Source organism: Pseudophryne corroboree, chromosome 5 (assembly GCF_028390025.1).
Source record: "Pseudophryne corroboree isolate aPseCor3 chromosome 5, aPseCor3.hap2, whole genome shotgun sequence".
NCBI classification, from domain to species: domain Eukaryota; kingdom Metazoa; phylum Chordata; class Amphibia; order Anura; family Myobatrachidae; genus Pseudophryne; species Pseudophryne corroboree.
Genome location: NC_086448.1, coordinates 239,235,881 through 239,257,995, shown reverse-complemented (window position 1 = coordinate 239,257,995; position 22,115 = coordinate 239,235,881). Strand labels below are relative to the sequence as shown.

At 44.8% G+C, this 22,115-nt stretch overlaps 1 pseudogene; it reads right to left on the bottom strand.

The window, feature by feature from the left end:
- Nucleotides 1-2,587: 2,587 nt before the first annotated feature.
- LOC134930708 (5S ribosomal RNA) lies at nucleotides 2,588-2,706 on the bottom strand (annotated as a pseudogene).
- Nucleotides 2,707-22,115: the final 19,409 nt, after the last annotated feature.

Here is a 22,115-nt window from a genome sequence, read left to right as displayed (position 1 = left end):
TGTGAGCATTAGACCAGATAGCATACCTAAAGTTTAACACTAATGCTATAGCTATTTTCATGATAATTATTTTGAGCAATAGAGTAGGACCTGCAGTGTAGTGGGGTCCTTTGCTGGGAGCTGCAGACTTAAATGCATTAATTGTGTTCAATGCACTGGTAAAGTGATAAATGGAAAATATGTTTCTCACAGGTTTCTGGCCTATGTATTTTAAACCCCCAGGAAATGTCTGTTTTGCTAAGCAGACTTAATGAGAGTTTGGGCTTTTAGTAACAGTTGGACATGGGTTCTGGGGGTGTAGATGTAAGATGGAAGGGAGGGCTCCATCCACGTGGCCCATTTTGGATCTTTAGGACTTCAGCCTGAGAGCAGGCTAAGTAGGACCTGCACCTGTAAGAGGCAGATATGAGCTCTGTTAGGGCTTGGTTTAAAGCTCACTACCTGGGGAAGCATGCAGCAAGCTTGTTGTGAGACTCTGTGATTTACTGACTGTAAGTACTGTGCATATGCCTATGTTTGTGGTAGTGGCATTAGCCCCATCACTCTGAGAGATGGAACCTATTTTGTTCAGTTAGTGCCTAGAAGTTAAAAGCATAACAAACCACCATCAGGTGGAGTTTTGAAGAACTTGCTAAAAGGTGTCATGCATCTCACCAGGACAGCTGCTAATGTAAACAATCCCCAAAAGTCCTGGACACCAGTTAGGCACACCCCTGGTATAGCACTAGACAATGTTTTCAGCAAATCCCCTTGTCGGGACAGCATCACCCTTTAATGCATTTCGGATCTCCTGGTCCTTCATCAGATGCATGGTGAGCTGTGTCCAAGGCCGCATATAAATACCCCATCTATAAAACCAGCCTCCTCCCACTCCTAACGCTGCTACTGGGGCTGTCTGTAAAATCCATTGTCCGAAAGTGATATATTACGGTAACAGGATACAAGATAGCCACCACTTATATTGCTTATTCATTCCACCATCCATTCCACTGTATTTCATATGTGTTCCACATTATCTCTTATGGAAACTGTGTGGAAAAGGCTTACTTAGCATTATTTCTTCTCTCTCATCTTCTGATGGGTTCAGCTCTCCAAAATCCATAAAAAGAGTAGTCCGTAAAAGGTCGATAAAAGTCCAAATTCACATGAAAATAAAAATAAGTAAGTATTAAAAAACAGCATTTCATACAATTTTTAAAAAAATGAATACAGAACATGGAGTGTAAAAAATGAATAATAATTGCAGAATAACATGAATCAGAAGAAACACTTTAATTCAAACTTTCCATTAAGGCCATTTGGGATTAGTGTTTTTAAATTTATAAATCCACTTCATGTTAGTATGTGAATGTCTGAAATCTACATTTTTACATCTCCATGTAGGTATAACTTGTTTAATCCCACAGAATAATTTTAAATGGCATTTTTTTATCATGTTTTTGCTTAAAATGTGAGGCCAGAGTCTGGGTTCCCAGACCCTTTCTAATATTGTGGATGTGTTCCACGAAGCTGACCTTTTAAATTTCTAACTCTCTTCTGAATATCCCATTGTTCTTAAAAATGGATTCTATTTTCTTAAAATGTGGATTAAACTAAGAAATGAAGACCCATTCGCAATTATTTTTTTAGTCTGACTTGAAGGGGTTTTCTTGATCAAAAGTTTGTCTGTCCGTATTCCCTAATCATTCTTGTGCCTTTTTTAAAACCTGTGCCTCATAACCCTTTGTTAGAAAATGATCTGCCATTTCATTGCAATGTAACTATTAGATTCTGTAGGCAGTCTATGACTTATACATATGTGCCCATTTTTTATATAGATATTCAACTCAAGGAAGACAATATTGGACTTACTGAGTGAGCAGGATAAATTAATATTAAAACCATTAAGGTTCAGATAAGCACAGGAACTTTTTAGATCTTTGCTACCCCTCCATACTCTGCCATGACACCTGGTATGCAACCAGCTGACCAGTTTACCAAATGGACTTACAATGGAAGAGAAAAGAAGGCTCTTGTGTGGGCACACTCTTGTACAAGAAAAGTTGATTATGTGAATTTAAGAAATATTTAAAACATAACTTTTAATGATAACATTAAACCATGATCACAAATCCAAGAAGATCCATAAGACAAATTACAGAGTTACAAAAATGATAAAATGTTCTGGTCTCTTGTGTTTCAAAGAGTGTTCGGAAAGGTTGTAGACACTGTATTGTCATACCCCCATTTCCCCTGACCAGTACAGAGTTTCTGTATTATTGAGACCGGGGGTGGTCAAACAGGATAATGTAAAGAAGTCCAATTCTCGTCACTTAAATTCAGTGGTAATTTATGGTCATCAAAGTGTGAGATACTGTAAAGAAGTCCAATTCTCGTCACTTAAATTCAGTGGTAAATAATGGTCACCAAAGTGTAAATGCTATACCTGAGTGGTAGACAAATCCCATGTTTTCAAACAGAATTGAAGGCATTAAACTAACATCAAGAAATGAAATGGCTAAGCACAATAGTAGAGAGATGCTGAATAGAATTAGTGGTGATACTGCTGTTGGTGTCTCTTGTCACATGAAGACGGAAAATAATTCCTGCTCTACAACACCAGGTATTCCCAGGTAGTCTCCTCTCCTGATACTGACCCGGCCCAACGCTGTTTAGCTTTCAAGATCGAACGAGATTGGGCGCTGACAGCGTGGTGTGGTAGTAGAGATTTATGTGGCCTGTACACCAATGAGAGTGCACCTATATATGAAATTATAGTATGAAATAATGAAAGAGGATAGAAGAAAATGAATAAGTAAAGTAAGTGGAAATGTGTGGGTCTGCTTTCCACGTTAGACGCGGTTCAACAGTTCCCACGAAAGTGGTACCGTGCTCCGTGAATCGTGGATGAGAGTCCACGAAATAGGTGGACAGAGTGACAAGTTAATTTCCTCAATGGATGGACTAATGAGGCCGGCTAATTGTTTATATGAGAACGGCCTGACTATAACAAGGAAATATATGTCAGACCGTGACAAGGAGTCCTATTAATATAAGGAAAAGCTCCCTGGCGTCCTGCCCTTTAATTTGGGTGGGACTGGAAATATGGTTGGTCACACGGACAACAATAATTTTCAGAGAACGGATATACGACAATACATGGTTGCAGAACAAAAATCTACTTATGTATAGAATGCGCACAATTCCCAACAGGCGGATTGCTTCAATAGGAAGAAAAAACAGCCTGGCCGTAACGGAAAAATGTTTTACACAGAGACTTGAAGTCCTATAGATAATGAAAAAGGGTTCCCTGGTGTCCTGCCCTTTAATTTGGGTAGGACTGGAACTGTAATCTACCTCCCAGAGGACAATATTTTTCAGAAAAAGGTATGTAATCATACATGCTTATATAGTGTGGTTCAAGGTGGCAGAAATAAACCTGTGAATAAAATTTTTCACAATATGCATAAATCACCAAGCATAAATGTCGACTCTTGTGGAAAGCAAAGATATTGGGCCTGTCTGTAAAATGTACAGTAAAAGGATATAGCTGTCAGGACATGATGTTTAAGACAAAATATTATCTCATTATAAATACAGAGAAAAGATACAGAAAAAATGCCTGTGTTGAAAATAAACTACCATATCAATAATTATTCTGACACCAGAATTATCCAGAGGAACTCAAATGAGGTCTAGGATTCTAGCCCGTATAGAAGAAAAACCTTTATAGTAAAATTTGCACTGCAGTATAATGGGTGCAGGTATATTAAAGATTCCTCTAAATGAAATGTTGCTATCTGTGGAGGGTAACCACCAGATAGATGGGGCTTACGGATCTTCCACCTCTGAAGAGTCAGGTAGGGGAAATGGGGGTATGACAATACAGTGTCTACAACCTTTCCGAACACTCTTTGAAAAACAAGAGACCAGAACATTTTATCATTTTTGTAACTCTGTAATTTGTCTTATGGATCTTATTGGATGGGTGATCATGGTTTAATGTTATCATTAAAAGTTATGTTTTAAATATTTCTTAAATTCACATTATATAATCAACTTTTCTTGTACAAGAGTGCGCCCACACAAGAGCCTTCTTTTCTCTTCCATGGTAAGTCTGTGTGCTTTCTGGTTCTGGGCGCACCACCAACTAGGACAGTATATAATAGGAGAAAATGGTAAATTTATTTTCTCATCCCCGCTAACAAGGGTCACGTATCGTCCAATTTTGTTTTTTTCTTTGTATATATATCATTACATCTTATACTACCTGTGCCCGATCGCCCTGTGTCTTGTCAGTTTACCAAATGGTCTGATCTTCCCAGTGGGCCATAAAAATATTTGCGTAACTGGGGGCAAACCTTGTGCCCATCGCAATTCTGACTTGTTGAAGGTAATTAACCCCATTAAAATAAAAAATAGTTATTGGACAATATCAAAGTAATACTTTCAAGTAAAAAATTCTTAACTTCCACTGAAAGTTCAGACTGGTCAAAACAAATATGACAGTGGTTGTAAGCCTTTCTGAACATCATTGATTTTTAATATTAATTTATCAGTTCTATCAGTAAGTTTTCAGTAGTTCACCGGCTGTTCTTCACCGCCCAGGCTAGTGACTTTTTCATTGCTGCAGGTTGTTCCTAATATTTGTTCCCTAAAAAAGATTTTTATAACTGTGACATTTACATTATTTTTCAGTCTCTGCTAACCTAAACTACCTTTGTACTATTTCAGGTTGTTCACTAAGCTTGATTTGCTGAAAATTCTGCTAAAAATTAGGATTTTAATACCTACCAGTAAATCCTTTTCTCTTAGTCCGTAGAGGATGCTGGGGTCACATCAAGAACCATGGGGTATGGACGGGATTCGCAGGAGACTTGGGCACTTTAAGACTTTGAATGGGTGCGAACTGGCTCCCCCCTCTATGCCCCTCCTCCAGACTCCAGTTATAGGAACTGTGCCCAGGGAGACGGACATTTCGAGGAAAGGATTTAATGTTAAACCACGGTGAGCATCTTACCAGCTCACACCTCAAACATGCCGCAGAACGTGGCATTCCACAGAATACAAGCCAACGGCATGAACAATTGCAGCACCCGGCTTACAAGAAACGTAACACAAACTGTGTGTAACTACAACTAATAACTTCAGATACAGTACGCACTGGGACAGGCGCCCAGCATCCTCTAAGGACTAAGAGAAAAGGATTTACCGGTAGGTATTAAAATCCTATTTTCTCATACGTCCTAGAGGATGCTGGGGTCACATCAAGAACCATGGGGTTATACCAAAGCTCTAGAATGGTCAGGAGAGTGCGGACGACTCTGCAGTACCGAATGACCCAACATGAGGTCAACCTCGGCCAAGGTATTAAACTGTATTACTTAGCCAAATTGTTAGCTAAAAGGCGGCTCGGCAAAGTTACAATGCCGAGACTCCCCGGTCAACCGCCCTGGACGAGCCCACCTTTCTAGTAGAATGGGCCTTCACCTATTTCGGTAATGGCAATCCTGCCATGAGATGAGCATACTGAATCGTACCACAGATCCAGCGCGCAACGGTCTGCTTGGAAGCAGGACACCCAATCTTATTGGGAGCAAACAGGACAAACAAAGCCTGTGTTCCTAAATGGAGACGTTCTGGCTACCTAAATTTTTCAAAACTCTGACCACATGCAGAGACTTTGACTCAGCGTAGGAGTCGGTAGTCACAGGCACCACCATAGGTTGGTACATGTGGAAAGAAGAAAACCACCTCCGGTAGAATTGGCTGATGAGTTTCCAACTCTGCTTTATCTTCATGGAAGATCAAATAGGGTCTCTTGTGAGACCAGGTCGCTAAGGGGCCCTACTCACTGGCCGACCCGCCGCCGAGCTGCCCGACGGCGGATACGGCCAACGAGCGACCCGGCGGCGGGGGGGCAGTGACGGGGGGAGTGAAGTTTCTTCACTCCCCCCGTCACGCGGCTGCATTGAAGTGCAGGCAAATATGGACGAGATCGTCCATATTGGCCTGCATGCACAGCCGACGGGAGACCAGCGATGAACGAGCGCGGGGCCGCGCATCGTTCATCGCTGGAGTCTCCACACTGAAAGATATGAACGAGTTCTCGTTCATTTATGAACGAGATCGTTCATATCTTACAGAAAATCGGCCAGTGTATGCGTATGTCAAGGCCAACCTGACGACAACTTTCCAAGTGAGGAAATTCACTCCTCCTGACTTAAAGGTTCAAACCAATATGATTGAAAAAAACTGCAACACCCCATTAAGATCCCATGGTGCTACTGGGGCACAAATGGAGGTTGGATGTGCAACACGCCCTTCACTACAGTCTGAACTTCTGGAAGGGAGTCCAATTTATTCTAAAAGAAACCCGCTAAGGCCGATTTTAATCGAGCCCAAGTTTAGACGTTACCCCTTTTCTAGTCCAAATAAGTGTGGAGAACTAATTCCGTGGGAATACCCTTACGGACTAGAATTTGGCGGTCAACCGCCATGTCGTCATAGTCACGGTAAGACCTAATACACGCAACAGGTCCTCGCGCAAAGGAAAAAGCCAGGGATCTCCTATGAGTAATTCCTGAGATCTGGATACCAAGCTCTTCTTGGCCAGTCTGGGACCATGAGGCTCGCTCGAATTTCCTTTTTATGATCCCAGAACTTTTGGAACGAGAGAACCCGTAGGGAATACATATACCGACTGAAAACACCCACGGTGTCACCAGTGCATTCCCTGTTCCTGTTTTAGGGTCCCTTGACCTGGAACTCTGAAGCTTCTTGCTGAGACGAGATGCCATCATTCCGACTTGAGGAAATCCCAATGACATGTCACCTTTTCGAAGACTACTTGGAGGAAGTCTCCCATCTCCTGGATGGAGATCTTGTCTGCTGAGGAAGTCTGCTTCTCAGCTGTCCACTCTTGGAACGAACATCACCGACAGAGCGCTTGTATGTTTTTCCGCCCAGTGGAAAACCCTTGTGGTTCTTCCATTGCTGTTCTGCTTTTCATCTGTAGAAAATCGTTGTAAATGGCCCTTTACTCTAGACCGTTTATGTGGTGACAAGTTTCCTAACTTGACCATCTTCCTTGAAAGTTTTTCCCCTGTGTGACTGCCCCCCCCCCCCCCGCCTCGGAGGCTTGCATTCGTGGTTGCTAGGATCCAGTCCTGGATCTCAAACCTGCACCCCTCTAGGAGGTGAGGACTGCGCAGCCACCACAGGAGTGATATTCTGGTCTTGGAAGACAGGATTATCTTCCGGTGTATGTGTAGGTGGGAACAGGACCACTTGTCCAACAGGGCCCACTGGAGCACCCTGGCATGGAACCCGCCAAACTGAGTGGCCTCGTAAGCCGCAACCATCTTTCCCAGCAACCGAATGTATTGATGAATTGACACTCTTGCTGGTCTCGGAATTTGTTTGACCAGACTCTGGATCTCCAGAGCCTTTTCCCTTGGAAGAAAAAACTCTCTGTAGTTCTGTGTCTAGTATTATTCCCAAAACCGACAACCCGCGTCGTTGGGACCAACAGTGAGTAAAGTACAGGAGCAAGTACAGGAGAGTGCAATAGTGACTCCTTACTAGCGACGGAGAACCATCATTACTGCCATCACTATGAAATTGGTAATGACAACCCTGAATTGCAAACCTCAGGTAAGCCTAATGAGGAGAAAAAAGCAATTAGGCCTCAGTTATGTCTACTGAGACCATGAAAAAAACTCCTTTTTTCAGATTGGAAATCACTGCTGAGAGATTCCGTCTTGGATTTGAATTTTTTTAAGTAGAAATTGATGGATTTCAGATTTAGGATTGGTCTGACCGAGCCGTCTGGCTTCGGGACCACGAAGAGGCTTGAATACAAGCCTTCTTTCTCCCTGTTGTGACAGGGAAAACCAGGCCAATGATCCGATACAACCTTTGTATTGCGTCGCATACTACCTCCCCGTCCAGAGGAGAATCGGTAATTTTAAAAATTGGTGAGGGGAAACTTCTGGAAACTCCAGTATGTACCCTTGGGACACTATTCATAAAAACTCCCAGGTCCAGGTCCGTTCCAGGACTGACTGAAGAGTTTTAGACGTGGCCCCACCAGTGCGGGCTCCCGCAAGAGAGTCACAGTGTCATGCGGTGGATGTGGCAGAAACAGAGGATGATCTCTTCTCCTGTGATCTTGAAGAGGTTGCGGACCTCTTCCCTTTTCTCCTTCCTCTACCTACAAAGAAAGAGGAATCTGTATCTATTGGGCCGAAATGACTACATCCGACAATGATGTGTCATCTAGTGATGGGCGGGTTCGGTTTCTCGGAAACCGAACCCCCCCGAACTTCACGCTTTTTACACGGGTCCGAGGCAGACTCGGATCTTCCCACCTTGCTCGGCTAACCCGAGCGCGCCCGAACGTCATCATCCCGCTGTCGGATTCTCGCGAGGCTCGTATTCTATCGCGAGACTCGGATTCTATATAAGGAGCCGCGCGTCGCCGCCATTTTCACACGTGCATTGAGATTGATAGGGAGAGGACGTGGCTGGCGTCCTCTCCGTTTAGAATAGAAATAGATAGTGAGAGTGAGACACTTGATTTACTGGAGCTTAGGAGTACTCAGAGAGTGCAGAGTTTACTAGTGACTGACCAGTGACCACCAGTGCAGTTTTATTATTATTTAATATAATCCGTTCTCTGCCTGAAAAAAAACGATACACAGTGACACAGTATACCATATCTGTGCTCAGCCTCAGTGTGCTGCATCATCTATGTATATCTGACTGTGCTGAGTGCTCACTGCTCACACAGCTTAATTGTGGGGGAGACTGGGGAGCAGTTATAGCAGGAGTACATATATTTAACAGTGCACACTTTTGCTGCCAGAGTGCCACTGCCAGTGTGACTGACCAGTGACCAGTGACCACCAGTATATTGTGATTGTCTGCCTGAAAAAGTTAAACACTCGTCGTGTGGTGTTTTTATTCTATAAACGCATTCTGCTGACAGTGTCCAGCAGGTCCGTCATTATATAATATATACCTGTCCTGCAGTAGTGATATATATATATTTTTTATATCATTATCATCCAGTCTATACTAGCAGCAGACGCAGTACGGTAGTCCACGGCTGTAGCTACCTCTGTGTCGGCAGTCGCTCGTCCATAATTGTATACCTACCTGTGGTGGTTTTTTTTTTTTCTATCTTCTTCATACTAGTAGCTTACTTTAGGAGTCTGCAGTGCTGACAGTGTCCAGCAGGTCCGTCATTATATAATATATACCTGTCCGGCTGCAGTAGTGATATATATATATTTTTTATATCATTATCATCCAGTCTATATTAGCAGCAGACGCAGTACGATAGTCAGGGCCGGTGCAAGGTTTTTTGGCACCCTAGGCAAAACTTCAGCCTCCACCGCCCCCCCCCCCCCAAAAAAAAAAATAAATAAAAAATAAACACCCCGCCATTGGCCACCACAGGAATATATAATAACAAACACATTCGCCCCTTTCAGGAAAAAAAGAAAATAACACTTTGGGCTCCACAGCATAAAAAAAAACACACATTGAGGCAGACGCACACTCACAATGACACTCATACTGAGGCAGAGGCACACATACACACTCATACTGAGGCAGAGGCACACACACACACACACTCATACTATGGCAGAGGCACGCACACACACACACACACACACACACTCATACTGAGGCAGAGGCGCACACACACACACACACTCATACTGAGGCAGAGGCACACACACACACACACACACACTCATACTGAGGCAGAGACACACACACACTGATGCTGAGACACACACACTGACACTCATACTGAGACACACACTGATACTGAGACACACACACACACACACTGACATTCATACTGAGGCAGAGGCACACACACTCGTAATGAAACACACACACTGATACGGAGACTCACACACTGACACTCATACTGAGGCAGAGGCACACACACTCGTATTGAAACACACACACTGATACGGAGACACACACACTGACACTCATACTGAGGCAGAGGCACGCACACTCGTACTGAAACACACACACTGATACGGAGACACTCATACTGAGGCAGAGGCACACACTGAAACACACACACACACACACACACACACTCATACTGAGGCAGAGGCACACACACTCGTATTGAAACACACACACTGATACGGAGACACACACACTGACACTCATACTGAGGCAGAGGCACACACACTCGTACTGAAACACACACACTGATACGGAGACACACACACTGACACTCATACTGAGGCAGAGGCACACACTGAAACACACACACACACCCTGACACTCATACTGGGACAGAGGCACACACACTCATATTGGAGGCACACACCTGGCACTACCACAGTAGTTACCTCCAGCTCTGATCACAGGAGTCTCCCAAAGAGCAGGCAGGCCAGGCAGAGCCACAGACAGACCGCGGGGAGAACTGGTAATGTCGGGGGGCGTGGCCTAATCACGTCTTATGTGGCCACGCCCCCTTAAACACAAAAGCATCAAAAAAATCCAAAGCAGCAGTCTATGGAGCCGGTAGAGAGGGGACACGGGAACGGGAACGGCCGAGGGGGAAACCACCTCTCTGCTGCCACTGCATATCTTCTGCAGAGAGGTGGTGAATTAAAGAAAAACGGTGGTGGATCCCGAGACACTGAGTAGGGTATAGTGGCCTGGAATGGCCAAAAAGCATCAGTTGCTGTCACTTGGTTTAGTAGCGTTGCAGGACTACCCCCGCAGCGCTGCTACTAGTGTGTCCAATGTCCATGCCGCCTGGTACCCTGCTGCTGCTGGCCTGCTATTTCATGGGGGATACAGGGAGGGGGTCTAACCACTAGAATGACCAGGGCTCCTGACAGCCTCAGTGTGCCGCCCCCTCAGTTCCCTGCGCTCATAGGCAGCTGCCTAAAGCTGCCTAGTGGAAGCGCCGGCCCTGACGATAGTCCACGGCTGTAGCTACCTCTGTGTCGGCAGTCGCTCGTCCATCCATAATTGTATACCACCTACCTGTGGTGTTTTTTTTTTTCTATCTTCTTGATACTAGTAGCTTACTTTAGGAGTCTGCAGTGCTGACAGTGTCCAGCAGGTCCGTCATTATATAATATATACCTGTCCGGCTGCAGTAGTGATATATATATATATTTTTTTATATCATTATCATCCAGTCTATATAGCAGCAGACGCAGTACGGTAGTCCACGGCTGTAGCTACCTCTGTGTCGGCAGTCGCTTGTCCATCCATAAGTATACTAGTATCCATCCATCTCCATTGTTTACCTGAGGTGCCTTTTAGTTGTGCCTATTAAAATATGGAGAACAAAAATGTTGAGGTTCCAAAAATAGGGAAAGATCAAGATCGACTTCCACCTCGTGCTGAAGCTGCTGCCACTAGTCATGGCCGAGACGATGAAATGCCATCAAAGTCGTCTGCCAAGGCCGATGCCCAATGTCATAGTACAGAGCATGTAAAATTCAAAACACCAAATATCAGTAAAAAAAGGACTCAAAAATCTAAAATAAAATTGTCGGAGGAGAAGCGGAAACTTGCCAATATGCCATTTACCACACGGAGTGGCAAGGAACGGCTGAGGCCCTGGCCTATGTTCATGGCTAGTGGTTCAGCTTCACATGAGGATGGAAGCACTCAGCCTCTCGCTAGAAAAATGAAAAGACTCAAGCTGGCAAAAGCACAGCAAAGAACTGTGCGTTTTTCGAAATCACAAATCCACAAGGAGAGTCCAATTGTGTCGTTTGCGATGCCTGACCTTCCCAACACTGGACGTGAAGAGCATGCGCCTTCCACCATTTGCACGCCCCCTGCAAGTGCTGGAAGGAGCACCCGCAGTCCAGTTCCTGATAGTCAGATTGAAGATGTCAGTGTTGAAGTACACCAGGATGAGGAGGATATGGGTGTTGCTGGCGCTGGGGAGGAAATTGACCAGGAGGATTCTGATGGTGAGGTGGTTTGTTTAAGTCAGGCACCCGGGGAGACACCTGTTGTCCGTGGGAGGAATAGGGCCATTGACATGCCTGGTGAAAATACCCAAAAAATCAGCTCTTCGGTGTGGAAGTATTTCAACAGAAATGCAGACAACATTTGTCAAGCCGTGTGTTGCCTTTGTCAAGCTGTAATAAGTAGGGGTAAGGACGTTAACCACCTCGGAACATCCTCCCTTATACGTCACCTGCAGCGCATTCATCATAAGTCAGTGACAAGTTCAAAAACTTTGGGCGACAGCGGAAGCAGTCCACTGACCAGTAAATCCCTTCCTCTTGTAACCAAGCTCACGCAAACCACCCCACCAACTCCCTCAGTGTCAATTTCCTCCTTCCCCAGGAATGCCAATAGTCCTGCAGGCCATGTCACTGGCAATTCTGACGAGTCCTCTCCTGCCTGGGATTCCTCCGATGCATCCTTGCGTGTAACGCCTACTGCTGCTGGCGCTGCTGTTGTTGCTGCTGGGAGTCGATGGTCATCCCAGAGGGGAAGTCGTACTCGTAAGACCACTTTTACTACTTCCACCAAGCAATTGACTGTCCAACAGTCCTTTGCGAGGAAGATGAAATATCACAGCAGTCATCCTGCTGCAAAGCGGATAACTGAGGCCTTGGCATCCTGGGCGGTGGGAAACGTGGTTCCGGTATCCATCATTACTGCAGAGCCAACTAGAGACTTGTTGGAGGTACTGTGTCCCCGGTACCAAATACCATCTAGGTTCCATTTCTTTAGGCAGGCGATACCGAAAATGTACACAGACCTCAGAAAAAGACTCAGCAGTGTCCTAAAAAATGCAGTTGTACCCAATGTCCACTTAACCACGGACATGTGGACAAGTGGAGCAGGGCAGGCTCAGGACTATATGACTGTGACAGCCCACTGGGTAGATGTATGGACTCCCGCCGCAAGAACAGCAGCGGCGGCACCAGTAGCAGCATCTCGCAAACGCCAACTCTTTCCTAGGCAGGCTACGCTTTGTATCACCGCTTTCCAGAATACGCACACAGCTAAAAACCTCTTACGGCAACTGAGGAAGATCATCGCAGAATGGCTTACCCCAATTGGACTCTCCTGTGGATTTGTGGCATCGGACAACGCCAGCAATATTGTGTGTGCATTAAATATGGGCAAATTCCAGCACGTCCCATGTTTTGCACATACCTTGAATTTGGTGGTGCAGAATTATTTAAAAAACGAGAGGGGCGTGCAAGAGATGCTGTCGGTGGGCAGAAGAATTGCGGGACACTTTCGGCGTACAGGCACCACGTACAGAAGACTGGAGCACCACCAAAAACGCCTGAACCTGCCCTGCCATCATCTGAAGCAAGAAGTGGTAACGAGGTGGAATTCAACCCTCTATATGCTTCAGAGGTTGGAGGAGCAGCAAAAGGCCATTCAAGCCTATACAACCGAGCACGACATAGGAGGTGGAATGCACCTGTCTCAAGCGCAGTGGAGAATGATTTCAACGTTGTGCAAGGTTCTGCAACCTTTTGAACTTGCCACACGTGAAGTCAGTTCAGACACTGCCAGCCTGAGTCAGGTCATTCCCCTCATCAGGCTTTTGCAGAAGAAGCTGGAGACATTGAAGGAGGAGCTAACACAGAGCGATTCCGCTAGGCATGTGGGACTTGTGGATGGAGCCCTTAATTCGCTTAACAAGGATTCACCGGTGGTCAATCTGTTGAAATCAGAGCACTACATTTTGTCCACCGTGCTCGATCCTAGATTTAAAACCTACCTTGGATCTCTCTTTCCGGCAGACACAAGTCTGCTGGGGTTTAAAGAACTGCTGGTGACAAAATTGTCAAGTCAAGCGGAACGCGACCTGTCAACATCTCCTCCTTCACATTCTCCCGCAACTGGGGGTGCGAGGAAAAGGCTCAGAATTCCGAGCCCACCCGCTGGCGGTGATGCAGGGCAGTCTGGAGCGACTGCTGATGCTGACATCTGGTCCGGACTGAAGGACCTGACAACGATTACGGACATGTCGTCTACTGTCACTGCATATGATTCTCTCCCCATTGAAAGAATGGTGGAGGATTATATGAGTGACCGCATCCAAGTAGGCACGTCAGACAGTCCGTACTTATACTGGCAGGAAAAAGAGGCAATTTGGAGGCCCTTGCACAAACTGGCTTTATTCTACCTAAGTTGCCCTCCCACAAGTGTGTACTCCGAAAGAGTGTTTAGTGCCGCCGCTCACCTTGTCAGCAATCGGCGTACGAGGTTACATCCAGAAAATGTGGAGAAGATGATGTTCATTAAAATGAATTAAAATCAATTCCTCCGTGGAGACATTGACCAGCAGCAATTGCCTCCACAAAGTACACAGGAAGCTGAGATGGTGGATTCCAGTGGGGACGAATTGATAATCTGTGAGGAGGGGGATGTACACGGTGATATATCGGAGGATGATGATGAGGTGGACATCTTGCCTCTGTAGAGCCAGTTTGTGCAACGAGAGATTAATTGCTTCTTTTTTGGTGGGGGTCCAAACCAACCCGTCATTTCAGTCACAGTCGTGTGGCAGACCCTGTCACTGAAATGATGGGTTGGTTAAAGTGTGCATGTCCTGTTTATACAACATAAGGGTGGGTGGGTGGGAGGGCCCAAGGACAATTCCATCTTGCACCTCTTTTTTCTTTAATTTTTCTTTGCGTCATGTGCTGTTTGGGGAGTAGTTTTTGGAAGGGCCATCCTGCGTGACACTGCAGTGCCACTCCTAGATGGGCCAGGTGTTTGTGTCGGCCACTTGGGTCGCTTATCTTAGTCACACAGCTACCTCATTGCGCCTCTTTTTTTCTTTGCGTCATGTGCTGTTTGGGGGGTGTTTTTTGGAAGGGCCATCCTGCGTGACACTGCAGTGCCACTCCTAGATGGGCCAGGTGTTTGTGTCGGCCACTAGGGTCGCTTATCTTAGTCACACAGCTACCTCATTGCGCCTCTTTTTTTCTTCTTTGCGTCATGTGCTGTTTGGGGAGTAGTTTTTTGAAGGGCCATCCTGCGTGACACTGCAGTGCCACTCCTAGATGGGCCAGGTGTTTGTGTCGGCCACTTGGGTCGCTGAGCTTAGTCATCCAGCGACCTCGGTGCAAATTTTAGGACTAAAAATAATATTGTGAGGTGTGAGGTGTTCAGAATAGACTGAAAATGAGTGGAAATTATGGTTATTGAGGTTAATAATACTTTGGGATCAAAATGACCCCCAAATTCTATGATTTAAGCTGTTTTTTAGGGTTTTTTGAAAAAAAACCCCGAATCCAAAACACACCCGAATCCGACAAAAAAAATTCGGTGAGGTTTTGCCAAAACGCGTTCGAACCCAAAACACGGCCGCGGAACCGAACCCAAAACCAAAACACAAAACCCGAAAAATTTCCGGTGCTCATCACTAGTGTCATCATCCATAGTGAGGGAACATAGGGCAAGAAGGCGGACTTACCAGCGGCAGCTGTCGAGATGAAATTCACTAGGCCATCACCAAACCAGGCTTCACATTCATAGGGAAGAGACTCCCGTTCTTATCGGAGTCAGCATCAGCATTGCATTGGTGAATCCACAACGCCCTCCTAGCCGAGACCGCCATGGAATTGGCCCGTGAACCCAAGAGTCCTATATCCCTTGCAGTCGCACGAAAGTATGCTGCAATGTCCTTGATATGACCCAACATAAGGAGTATCCCATTTCTCCCCAGGGTATCTACATCGGATGACAAGGTACCCGACCATATTTGAATACTACTACTCCCCTATGCACATGTAATGGCAGGACTAACGTAGTCTTGGACACATAACTAGAATATAAAGTAGCTTCCTGCATACGATCCACTGTATTTGTGACAGGACTCCCACTTTATTCTGTCCATGGTGGGAAAATAAATAAACAATCAGAATCCTCATAAGGATTTGAAACCATTTTGTCAGGGCTGACCCAAACTTTCTCACACAGCGCTCTCAGCACATGAAAATGAGGAACAATACCTCAGCTTTCATTATAACGTTATATATACATACACAATATATATATATATATATATATATATATATATATATATATATATATATATATATAGACACAAAAGAATGGAGCACTCACCAGTCTTTTCTTATAAAGTATTTAGCAAAGGTTTATTATCCAGACAGCGTTACAAGACTGTGTAATACAGTCCATTCAGATAATCCAAAAGGTAAACTCAAACGTTTTCGGTCATTGCAGACCGTCATCAGGAGACATAAACATCATTTAGCAGCCGTCCTGCCATCACATAAAGAAACCATCAGCCTATCTGACCATGCCTCACCGGCCCCTTACATACCCACCATTCAATCATCGACGCCCACCTGACATCACAATAAGGGCGGGATTAACCTGTTTCAAAACAATGCTTCTAATGCACATTAGATCATATTTTAAAATCCACTGCTATCCCCTCAATGGTGCTTATACCCGGGCTGGCGTGATCCACAACTTAATCTTAAATAACAGCCACTGGATGTCCCCAGGTGTGTACTAATCTCGCCTCCGTGTCTATTGCTGGTTGCTAGGCAACCATAGAACGGGCCATCCCATCTACCAACTCCCAGTGAGAGGCGAAATGCCCGCCCCCGGAAGTGACCTAGCGCAATCGTTGCCATGCAACAGCCCAGTCTAATCCGGTGAAATCTATCTCATAATCAAAGATGACGTCTTTCCGGGGGTTGCCAAGCAACGCTTGAACACTTCCCCTGCTACAATCTCCATAGACGGAGATATCATTAGGACAATTGGTTGCCAAGCAACCACTATTCGGCGTCCCTGGCCGTGGTAACGGCACGATTTCCACTGCCCTCATATTATAAACTCCTTATGGACAAATAGAATAGATTGTTTTATAAGCTGGAGGCCGATCCTATTGGAGGAGAGTCAAGTATGTAGATAGGGAATAAAATGAAAAATAGCAATTCAAGCACACCACCCACGGACTTTATAATAATAATAATAACCTGTAGGTAGTAGAGGCCGGTGAAGTATGGAAGAAAATAAAATGACAATACCCCTACACCAAAAGTACATACATATAAAAAACATAAAAACATACATATACTAACCAGATCACTGTATACCATAACCCTAAGATTTACAAAAACAATTGTTTTTTTGAAGAAAAATTTTTTTTAAATATATATATGTATATGTATTAAAAATTACCTATATTTATTACAAAAGCGCATTGATCCCAAAAGGGCTCAAGTCCCTTATCTAAGGAAAATACCCAACGGGTTATTCTCATTAAGCCCATTTGGGGCCACTGTTCCCAATTTGAAGATCCATCTTGCCTCCAGTTTTTTCAAAATGAGTATACGATCTCCACCTCTCGCAGGTTCCGGGACCCAGTCTATGATCCGGCATCTAAGTGTTGATACTTGATGTCCCATTTTGAGGAAGTGTTGTGCAACTGGTTTGTCAGTCCTACCAGAGGTGATCGCTTGGTTAATTGAGCTCCTGTGGTTTGCCATACGTTCTCTAAATGTGCAGGTCGTCATTCCAACGTATGCTAGTCCGCATGGACATAACAGCATATAAACCACAAAGCTCAACCTGCAATGGAGCTTATATCGTATCTTGATCATTCCACCACTATGTGGGTGCGGGAAGGAGGTGCCCGGCAGCAGCGAGCGGCACGTGGTACATCCCACACATCTGAAGCACCCTGGTTTCATGATGTTTAACCACGTGGCGTTTTCCTTCGCCACCAAGGGTCTAGCGGGTTGCATCAGGATCTGCTTCAGGTTTCTGCCACGCCTATATGCCATCATAGGTGGATCATCAAGAGTCCCTTGAAACTTTGGGTCAGACTTGAGTAGCGGCCAATGCTTTTTAATTGATTTAGAAATCACAGGAGCCATATCGTCGTATTGTGTCACAAATATCATACGATTCTGTTTGCGATCACGTTTCTGGTGTAGTCTCAACCTAGCTTTAGTGAGACAATTCTCCACAACTCTCCTCTTATATCCCCTCTCGAGGAACCGTTCCTTCATTTGTATTATTTGAGCCTCCGCTGTGTCAGAATTTGTATTGTTACGGAGAACCCTCATAAATTGGGATACCGGAAGACTCGCTTTGAGGGTGGGTGGGTGCTTACTAGTCGCCTGCAAAAAAGTGTTTCTGTCCGTTTCCTTTCTATATAGCGTAGACCCCAGCTTTGTTCCATTCCGAAATATAGTTACGTCCAGAAAATTTATGGAGTCACGCTCACATGTTCCAGTAAAACGGACTGTTGAATCAAGGGCATTAAGTTCATTCAACATTGAATGAAATTCCTCCTTTGTGCCACTCCACAGTAAAAATACGTCATCTATGAATCTCCTATAATAAGTAATTTTATTACCATACCTAGGATAAATGTTAGTGGATTCATAGTCATGCATGAAAATACCTGCATACATCGGGGCCACATTAGACCCCATAGCGGTCCCTGAGCATTGGATATAATAATCACCCTGATATGAAAAATGGTTATGGACCAAAATCAACTCCAATAGCTCAAGAATAAATTCACTTGGAAGGTGCATGTTACCATGTGATATCATCAGTTTCCTGACTGCCTCAATCCCTTCGGTATGAGGAATAATTGTATACAAAGATGAAACATCAAGTGTTGCAAACAATATGTTTTCACTAAGATCCCCAATATCCAAAATATTATTCAAGAAATCACTGGTATCACGAAGATAACTGGGTATTTGGGGAATAAGTTCCTGTAAGAAACTGTCAACAAATATTGCAAGCGGCTGTAATAAAGAACCCCTGGCAGAGATGATTGGTCTGCCAGGGGGGTCCACCAAAGATTTGTGGACCTTAGGCAAGGTATACATCAATGGACATATTGGAAAATCCACTTTCAGATATAACGCAATCTGTTCAGTAAGCCAACCACTATGTGTAGCCATATCAATGACATTATCCACCCGTTTTTTAATCCCTGGCATGGGATTCATAGTACATTTGACATAGGTAGTTACATCCGACAACTGCCGCCTAATTTCCCTGTCATAGTCTACTGCATTTTGTAGTACAATAGCCCCGCCCTTATCTGCGGGGCGAATGACAATAGAATCATTCTCTCTCAGGGATTTAAGGGCCTGTCTCTGATGGTAATTCAAGTTGTCGTATACCCTCCTGTCCTTAGGGGTCCTACAGTCTTGTTCTGTCATCCTTAAAAATGTACGTATACTAGCATTCGTGGTCTGGGGGTCAAAGAGACTTGGTTTCAAAAACTGAGTACCAGCCTGTTCAAATCTTCCGGTTTCATCTTTATCCATAAAAAATCACGTAACCTCAATTTCCTACCGAATTTAAAATGGTCAACAGCAAAATTAAATTCATCGTGTCGAGAAGAGGGCACAAAGCTCAACCCTAAGGCCAAAAGGGAGCTTTCTGAACTAGAAAGAACATGATCAGATAAATTAAATATACATCCCTCATCTACTTCTTCCGATTTCTTCCCCCTGAATCCCCCCCTCCGCGGGTGTGGTCTGCGTAGTTTCCAGGGTTGCCTACCCTTCTCCTTCTCTGGCCTAAAAAACCACACGTGAGTGCGACTTTTTCTGCATATATATATATATATATATATATATATATATATATATATATATATATATATACATACACACACACACAACTCTCAGCTCCGGCACTCCAGACGTCCCTTAGGACCTACTTGCTGCGGTGCCTTCCTCCGGGGGGTCACCCCAATGCACAACGAAGAATAACGAGGCGGCACTCGGAGACTTGCAAAAACATCAAACGTGTATTAGGTGCTGTCAACGTTTCGGGGACCACCTCCCCTTCGTCAGGATAACTACAACAGTGTGTAAAACAATCTTATATAGTGATAAACTTACCCCCCTTCACATGCTCCCACACGTGCGTTCTCCCCTGGCCACGTCACTTGGGTTTCCCGTTCGGCGTCACCGCTCGCATCAGCGGAACCGGAAGTGACGACGCGGCTCCCTCCTGCGTGGCCATGGAGACGCTGTAAACAAAACAACATATGTAAAAGACACTCGTGCCTATTTAAGAGATTCTGATAGTAAATACATTATAGATAAACAAATGTGCATGATAGTGCTATTAAAGGCCGGCAACACTTTGGCAATGTGCAATAGACAATTTGTAAGTGACTTTTAAGTGATCGTGCGTAAAGCGCTAATTAAACATAAATCTGTATCTATCGGTGTCACATACTGAATCGACATAATACACTGTGTACATGATGTATATAGAAAACTGCTGACCAGAGGAGCTGAGGCATATCAAAAACAGAGTATGTGCCGTATCAATACTGTCTATGATCCTGTTCAAAGTGTCTATATATAAGTCACAAATGTCTGTAACATGTAAGCCTAACTCTATTATTATACCCCCTAAAATCGGTCTACACTCATATATAAACATGGCCTAGAAGGGTGAAGAAAAATCTGAACATACCATCATTATCCTACCCTGCTCTCTTTAATCACAAGAAGTTAATGAGACCAAGACTGTCGTTAAGCCCGCCCGGTTTAAGGGTATTGAGTCTATGTATCCACATAGACTCAAGTTGAAGGAGTTTTTTGCCCCTATTGCCCCCCCGGGGAGATTCAGGGACATGATCTATTATCCGGTGTTTAAATGTGGCCATACTATGTCTGTATTCTACAAAGTGCTTAGCCACTGGCTGTTCCCCATTACCAGATGCCAGCGCATTCCTTATAGCTAGCCTGTGTTGAGCCATCCTCACCTTGAATTGGCATTCGGTTTTTCCGATGTAGTAACGTCCGCATGGACAGATGATGGCGTATATCACGTATTTAGAAGTACAGGTAAGGGGCCATCTAATACTGTATTTTTTCCCAGAAAAAGGATGCGAGATACTGTCCCCTGGGGACATATGGGTGCACGTAGTGCACCCTGTGCATTTAAAGCACCCATTTCTGCGGGTCAAAAAATGTCTAGGGGGAGGAGTCTTCAACTTAGCCATGTCGGTCTTGACTACCATATCTCTGATGTTACGACCTCTGGTGTAGCTGGGCATTACCCTTTTGTCATGAAATATTTTTAACTCAGGGTCTGTGGATACTATGGGCCACAGATGTCGCAACTTCCTGGAGTTTTGTTCGCTGTACACATTAAATTCTTTAACCCACGGGATGATTCTAGACATGTCCCGTGTCTGCGTGGGCTTTAGTAACTCCTCCCTATTTTTGGCTACAGCCCTCTGTCTGGCCGTGCAAAGGAGGTCCCGAGGATAACCTCTTTTAACAAACCTCTGCTCCATTTCCTCCAGCTGCGCATCTCTAACGGCACTGTCACTGTTCACCCTACACACCCGCAAAAATTGGGAGAATGGTAGACCCTGTACCGTGGGTCTGGGATGGCAACTTTCGAACCTCAAGATTGTGTTACGGTCGGACGGTTTTTTATATAAACTCGTCTCCACCTTTCCTGCTCTGAGGTTCAATTGGATGTCTAAGAAACAGATCTCAGTACTGCTATGGTTCATGGTTAGTTTCACGGGGCTGTCTGTAGAATTGTGCGTTGTCACAAGATCAACCAGATCTTGCACGTCACCTCTCCAAAATAATAGCAGGTCATCTATGTACCTGTAATAGATGAACAGCCTTTGGGCTGTTTGAGGATCAGTGAAAAAAAGCGCCCGCTCCACCTCCCACATATACGCATTGGCGAACGAGGGTGCCACGGCCGACCCCATGGCACACCCCGTTCGCTGTCTGTAGAAAACGCCATCAAACATAAAAAAATTATGTGATAAGGTGAACCGTAACAGTGCAATGAAGAAATCTATATCAGGGCCTGCGTAGGCATTGTTACCAATAATCAACTGCCTCACGGCCTGTAACCCCTGCTCGTGTGGAATACACGTGTACAGGCTTGTGACGTCTATAGTGGCCAGAGTGACATCGTCTGGTATATGACTTATCTGTAGAAGCCTCTGTAATAACATACTTGAATCTTTCAAATGGGAAAATGTGCCCTGTATGCACGGTTGTAAGTACGCGTCTAGGTATATTGCTAAAGGTTCACACAGGGAGCCCCGGGCAGATATGATGGGTCTCCCCGGG